This window comes from Pagrus major, chromosome 9 (assembly GCF_040436345.1).
Source record: "Pagrus major chromosome 9, Pma_NU_1.0".
In the NCBI taxonomy this organism is placed as follows: domain Eukaryota; kingdom Metazoa; phylum Chordata; class Actinopteri; order Spariformes; family Sparidae; genus Pagrus; species Pagrus major.
In genome coordinates, this window is record NC_133223.1 from 31,382,044 (window position 1) to 31,389,868 (window position 7,825).

At 40.7% G+C, this 7,825-nt stretch overlaps 1 long non-coding RNA gene across 1 annotated transcript; it reads right to left on the bottom strand.

Moving 5' to 3' along the window:
* Positions 1-3,438: 3,438 nt before the first annotated feature.
* LOC141001946 (uncharacterized) lies at positions 3,439-5,605 on the bottom strand. Its single transcript, XR_012179617.1, has 3 exons — positions 5,490-5,605; positions 3,750-3,896; positions 3,439-3,611 (listed from the first exon to the last, which is right to left on the bottom strand). It is a non-coding gene; the product is annotated as an uncharacterized lncRNA (long non-coding RNA).
* Positions 5,606-7,825: the final 2,220 nt, after the last annotated feature.

A 7,825-nucleotide genomic window follows, 5' to 3' on the forward strand; every position in this document is an offset into this window, starting at 1 on the left:
AGCGAGAACAAAGCACTGAATCAAAGAAATAAAAATGGTATTTTTCTGATTGTTTTATGGAGGTTGCCTTCTAAAGCACAACTATACGCGACCGCACCTCCAGACAACTGTCCAGAGTTTGTGTGAAAGCAGCCAAAGTGTGATCAGCAAGATGACGTGAAACAATCTGCGTCTCATCGGGAACTGCTTGACAGCGTGGCGTGGTTCAGATGTGACGGCCGGCGAGAGAAGCAGCTGTAAAACATTAGTTTCAAAACAACAATGGCAGCTTCCCAAGAGGTTACAGGGCTGCTACAGCATCAGTTAAATGAGAACTGGAGAAGTTATGTCATTAAGAGCAGAGCAAATAACGACACTGAAGGCTTTTCTTCATGGAAAAGATGTTTTTTTTTCCTCCTCTCCAGACTGGATTCATCAAGAGTTTGATTCGCCAGCTGCCCCTGCTGCTGGCAGCGCTCTTAAAGTTAAAGTTAGCCTGTGATAGACGCTAAAAGACAGATGGTTCATCCAGTGTCCCCAGTAAGAGGTTATTAAGATAGCATCTCTATACACATTTATGAATAAAATCTCCAGATGCCCAGGTGATTTAAACCATGATCATCACTGACCATGATTATTGACTTGGCCACGCTTATAATGACCCCGATTGCTGCGGTGGGGAACGTCACAGAACATCTAATCATAAAAATGGACCCGCTTCACTGATACATCTCACTCCAGACTAAATTGAACGCTTTCACTGGGTGGTAATTTCACATTATTTTGTCTTTAAAGCAGCAACTTATTTATTTTCTCTTCTCTTTATTTGAATATTTGGTGTTGAAGTAATCAAAAAAAAACAACAGTAATCAAGTTTCTTTCCTTTAATATTATGGCACTTGGATTAGTTTTTAGTAAGTACAACCTATGGAAAGTATCCCTCCCAACCTTGCTCTGTGTGTGTGCATGTGTGTGTGTAGCCCCGCCCTCGGTCAAACAGACACACAGCTCTTTATGACAGAGAGCAGAGGACAGAGATGTAACCAGGTTTCTACGTTTTCCGATCTTGCGCCGTTATTGGCTGTGAGCTACAAACATCCTGAATTCAACAACATGATAAGAAAATTACAGGCAGGGATTACACAAGTCTATAAATTGGTTTTATGAGTATCCTGCACAGTATACGTCTAACACGATACACAACCAGAGCATCACTGCCTTCTGTCTGTTCACTGTTCGGATTTCTTTAAAACCATTTTGAGCTCTTATGACTGAGAACAGCGAGAACCACATTCAGCAGCTTCCTGGAAACATGTCTGTTCTCCCCTCGGCAGGAAGACAATCTGTCTATTTTTTCACACTTTGGGACAGGTAGTTTAGAGGAGAGGTGAAATGTGTCAATGCACTAAAATCCATTAGGGTACATCATCTGAAATAGAGGCTGGTGTATGTGGTGAATGACAAGAAGTTGTGACTGATTTTCAACAAACAGAGTTGAAACTGTCAGATTAGACTTGGAAGGAATCGCATGATTACAGATAATAGGGCAAATTGTTAATCAGCAGATTACAGTGTTTTGTTGGGGCGACTAATGTGATTTTTGTGATAATCTTGCTCAAATATTTGGCATAATTTGAGAAGTCATGCTGCCTCGGGATTTAGCACAAAGAGAGATTGTTCAAACATGTAAACCAGTGGCAAAGACGTATTTTAATATAGGTTATACATGAATATGTGTTGTACATGTTTTTCTGCAGCATATCCTGCGTTTGTCTGGACTGTCGGTGTTTGCACGTCATAATTAAGCCCCAATTCCAAAAGATGTTCATGAACGGTCGGGGTGAAATATTAGGATGTGAAGGCCCTGAACCAACAGCAGCAGCAGTGGAAATTTGTGAAAAGAAACATCTTTGATCTGAAGCTGCTGGAAGTGATATATTTTGATATAATAACTATTAAATAGCTCTATAGAGTGTTTGGTTCATGCAGTCAAAGAGAAAAGAGGTAGAGACGGTCCTGTCTGCAGACAGCAGGATCATCCTGTTCTGGTATCAACACCGGCAATGGCAGAACTGGGTAAGCTACCAAACCTAGCGCTCCCTTTGATGGCTCAAACTACCAAAACAGGCCGAGTGATGAAGACAAGAAAGACACAAAGAGAGCTGCCTGAAAAAAAGACAGGAGTTTTGAAAGTGTGGTGACGTAGAGAGGAGGGAGCGGCTCGCTCACTGCAAAACAGACGCCTACAGTAGCTTTAATAAACAGCAACGCAGCAGTTTATTTTACAGGTGTGTCATTTTCTACAAATTTCCATGGAGGTTTCCTCAAAAATGACTATGTAATGAAGCAATAAGTGTGGGGGGGAAGAGACAGCATGTGCAGAACACTAATAATTAATCAGTTCGTAGATTAGCTAAACATTTATAAGAGTAAGCATCCAACATGTATAAAAATATGGGGAAAAAAAATAAGTTAATATGTCTAATAACAACTGGACCCTTGTTGTATATTTTGTTGAGCTGTGTTCTGACATTATCCCAAAACACTTCCAACGATTTTAAAACTCAGAAAAAGACCAATTTTATTCAAAGTAACACTTATTATTTCATCACCTGTCACCTGTTCAGGGAGAGTCAGAGAGCAAGAAACAAGTCGGCGAACGTGACTAAACATAACACGACTTTGAAAATAAGACTTTGAAACAGTTTGTCTGTAAACATCTGAGTCACGCCAGACAGATTTTCATCAGCGATGGTGTTTGTTGAACAATGAAACAGCTCCCGTGATCCCGTATTACTTGATTCACAGCGGAAATTACACTCGGTGATTAGGAAGACAACAGGTCTTTCAAGGATGTTCCTCTAATGTCGTCATTATGAGCCAGTGTAGCGATTTCCCTGACGAGGAGTCGATATTCTTTAACGCTTGTGTGATGTTCATGTCTTTGTTGGTCAGCCAGTGTTCAGGGGACTGATGGACCTGCTGCATTATTGAGTTTTTAAAATCAATACAGCCATAATAATATATGTCAGAATACATAACAGATGTATACTTCATCCCAGTTATAAGCAATATAGACAGCATATATGGTTAATAGTTGCCATTTAGTTCTTTAAGATCACATTTATGATTAAATTTAATAAAGAAAAAACAATTATAAATCAAGATATGGAATGAAAAAAGAAATAAAACCAGATGTTTCATCACTATTAATGTTTATTTCCTTGAACATAAAGTCCTGGCAGGTACGCAGGTGAGTATGTAAAGAATTTATGCATTGAGACAAAATCAGGAAGTCATGAGCTGACGTAGCAGCAACTATTTAAAAACATGAATAATTTGATATAGTATCGATTTTCAGAATTTGATTTTGAAAATGTGCAAATCTTGCAAACAAGGTGAAGAATGAATTTCCATTTTTATTGTGACTTTGTGGGCGTCATCATCATCATCATCATCATCATCATCATCAGATTAGCTGCTTATATTTAGGAATTGGCAGACGTGCAGGAAAGCGACGCCTCGCAGGCATCCTGTCTTTGCACCTATTCTTCTAATCGACTTGACCTTTCCGACGTGTCAGACGGTCGCTCCTCGGCTGCTTTTGTTTTACACCAACAGTGGCGATAAGCCTGTTTGCAAATTATGCAGCAGAGCCAATCAGTATAATGACACTTTTTTTTTTAGCTGTTGAGCAGACTGACCTTTAGGCTTTTGTCAAACATGTGAAAGCCTTTTTTTTTTTTTTTTTTAAATGCACTGTCACTCACATTAAACGACGTTCCCGTGTTCCTGCAGTCCGCTTTCAGCCGGTCGTCTTCAGATTGATGTGCGTTTCGATATTACAGCAGCGAAGTGTGTCAGCCTTCATCCTGTGATGGGGACTCACTCCACTGAGCTCACATCAGCTTTCTGGCCTGTTATTAAAGATAAAAAGATATTACTCTCCTCTGTGACCAGCAATCACTGCAGCATATGTGTCATTAGCCCTCAAATGAATCAGGACATTGGCTGTGTGTAGCGAAAAGCGATGGCGATTTGGGCTCCAAGAGGAAATGCTCTGTCAAATCGATCCGCCTGCTGTGACATATCAGTATTTAACCTTCCTGCAGTCTCTTCGGATGGTGCCTGCACATCATTTTGCACACGGTGCTGCTGCTCTGGACATTAAGTCCACCCACTCCTGAGACCTTTCACCTACACTGCTGCAAAAAAAAAAAAAAAAAAAAAGTGAAGCTTATGAAAAAGTATGGAAACACTCAGCAGATGCATCTCGCTGCTTATAGACTCGAGTGAATCGCTTTTTCTTTCAGGTTGCAGGTTCATGCAGAGGTACAAGAGTCAAAAGAGTTCAGAGGGGAAGGAAGATGCAGAGAGAGTGACATCTGTTGGACGGATGAAGAACGTCACGCATGATGTGTTCCTCAAAAGGGATTTTTAAAAAAGGTAGAAAACAAACAAGAGACAATTTTAAAGAAAATCTTAACCTGCATGATTCTGCAGAGAAATTTCTCCAGTCCCTGAACGCAGCACACAAGAAATAATTTCCAGCCACAACACCGTCAGGCTGTTGACAAAAAAATCCTGTCAAGTTAAATGTCGATGTCACCGGCTTGATTCGTCCTTGCCTGCTGGAAAACAATGTCACACACAAACACTGGCCCTGTGTGCCAGCTTTTTCCCCAAATTGACTTCCTGTCAGGAGGATAACATTATTTAAATGCAGATTTCCACCTGGTGTTGTTGCTGTATTGTTTGACTTTCAGTAAGACCTGATTACCTCCATGGGAGCGGCTCTCCTCCTCCATTTAGATGAGGCTATTCCAGCTAGTTTGTCATTCACGACGGAGACATCAAATTGTTGAAAACAGGACTTTAATAATGGATCTCCAAGGACCGGAAATAACAAGAAAACTGGCGAGCTGTATTCTGATGTAATGGGGATAACTTTATTATGAATATATGACATTTTTCTGACATCTGAAGAGGACAAATTTAAAGATATACCACATCTCCAACAATATGCAGAGGCGTCACCTGAAGTACTGATTCAACTTCTTTACTCCAGTAAAAGTAATAGAGTACAGGCTCTGAAATGTACTCAGAGTATCACAGTAAAAAGTCTCCCTCTGAACCTGAAACATCTACTTAAGTACAGTTAAGTATTTGTACTTTGTTACTTCCCACCTCTGATTATACGGACACCTGAACATGTGAGTGATGAATATTTCATCCATGGGCAGTAACTTCCCACAAGATTTTGGTACCTGCTTGATTTTCTCCCGTTCATCCAGAAAAACACATTTTCGTCTCTGTAGTTTCACAGCTTATCAATCTGACAGTTGCTCTTGAATATTTCAACACTTTGTGATATATTTCCCCAATTTTCTCCTCATATGTTTAAAACTCTACACGGAGTCTCACAAACAACAACTTTGCAGTAGTTTTGCAAAGATATTCTTAAAGGAAAAGTTCTCCCAAAGATAAAAATTCAGTCATTATCTCCTCACCTCCACGCTGATGGAAAGTCAGGTGAAGTTTCGTAGTCCACAAAACATTTCTGGAGCTTCACAGCAAAACAGCATCGCAGCATTCTCCTAAACAACTGAAGTAGCTGGAGACTTGTTTGAAATGAACCAGCGGAGAGTGAGAGGAACAAACTGAACTAACGGGGGGACGAGGTGCAGGTGGACTCACGCTGGGAACAGGGCGGAGCTAACGAGGCTGATGAGAGACAGGTGAGCAGGAAGTGATGAAAACTTCAGATATTCTTGATAGTTTTGTGGTATTTTTAAGCCCCAATAGCTCTTTTTTTCTTTCTTTCTTTCCAAAACAAGAAGAAACAGCAAAATCACCAGGATATGATGTTAGCAGTTAACATTTCTGCAAACCACAGATACGTCCAAGGTTGACATTTGTAGCAAACGTGGCATAAACCGTTCACATTATAGCTTTCACATCAGGAGGTGGAGGGGGTGGTGTTATAACAGCCAACAAGGCTGCAAGACAGCCACAACAGAGTCTGAGTCACAACAGTGGATATTTTTAAAGACACTTGGAGACAGAGAGAAACAAAAAAATCAACCTTTACAAACGTAAAGCTGCAACATGTGGAAACATTACGTTTTGAGTTATCTGTGGTTTTGCAGAAACGTACTTAACTAGCATTTATTCTGGCGATCGGTAAGAAAAATATCTACCTTTAGCCACTTTTTTGGGGCAGATGATAGCTAGCTTACCTTTCCTCTTGTTCATTGACATTTCACAACTTTTCAAGGAGGCATCAGTTATTTTCTATTAAAAATGGACAGCAACAATTAACTTTTGAGCATCTGACTCAAGGACAGAAACTTAGCGAGACAAAAGCATTTTTATTTCAAAGAATAAAGAAACCGGATAAAGAGAATCATAATATATTCACACCACCTTAAACCCCCTCTGGTTATTTTGTGGGACAGACTTGCGTCATCACCTCTCTTAAGAAGTCATTTTCCTGGAGGCTCGAATGTAAACGTGCTGAAACTGTAACTTCTGATAACTGGAAAATAATCTACAGGGTTACCAGAAAGTTGTCCTGTAATCGAACCAGCATCTATCTGTTCCTGCTTGGAGCCACTCTGGGCAGGTCACGACACCGACACACCTACGGGCCGTGTGGAAACTCCAATTCAGCAAAACCACACGTCTTTGAAGTGTTGGAGGAAGCCGGAGCACCTGGAGGAAACATGTTAACTTCACACAGACAGTCCTCAGCAGGGTGACACAATCTGCGAGGCGACAGCTCCTATCGCTGAGCCGCTGCCTGCAATCATCACCGCTGTGTCAAGTTTCCTAAACTGAAATATTGTGCTGCGTCTGCTTTTATCTCCCTCCTTCCTTCACACGCCGCTCTCTGCCGGCACCTCTAACCTCTCCAGATTGAACTCGCCTTTTCACGCCACGATTATTTTTTGGAGGCCGGCGGTTCAGAGGATTTCTTGATGTGATATTTTTTCTCTCTCTCTGAGTTGCAGCTCTTTATTCTCCACCGTGCTGACATTTGATAGTAATAAAATCCAGACTCCAGAGGTGTTTTTTTTGTTTTCTGCTGAGACACTGTGACAGTTTCCAGCTCTCAGTAGTTTTTTCCAACTCTGTGCTTTGCAGTAAGTTTGTTTTGTGAATAGTGTTACTTTATTTCAGGTTAGAGTTGTGTTTTCACCAACATATCTGTCTTTTATGCTAATTCCTTCAATCCAAGACAATTTTCCCTCCTTTTTTCAGGATTAATATGCATCTTGAGGAGATATTCTTCTTAGTTTTATATTAATGTTTAACTTTAAAGGTCCCATATTGCAGAAAGTGAGATTTTCATGTAGTTTTCATTATAAATCAGATCCGCGTCGTCACTTTAACATCATTTAAATGAGTGATTCATATCAAAATTCACTTCCAAACACCCAAAAACCTGTTGTTTGCACCAGGCTGTGAACACATTTACGTCTGCTGTAAACTTTAACGTGACGTCAGACGGTGACGGACCCTAGTGGTCGTCTGAGGACCTGGAGTTTTTGGTCCCTAGCTTCATTTTTTTATCCCCTAAGAGGCTCCACAGAGCGGGGAGTGACGATTGATTGATTACTCCGGCTTTGAAAATGTGTTTAGTGTCACTGTCGTGTATAAAACTGGAGCGTCGGTGAGAAAACAAGCCACTCTGCACCAACCAGCAGGTTGCATGAGCCTTAAGACCAATTTTAATTTCATACAGCACGCTTGAAATTAATGATAGTCACTTATTCCTTTACTGAAGCATTGTGGCCATATGGTGGCTGCTCTTCAGAAACACTCCCTCTCTCATCAGTCTCAC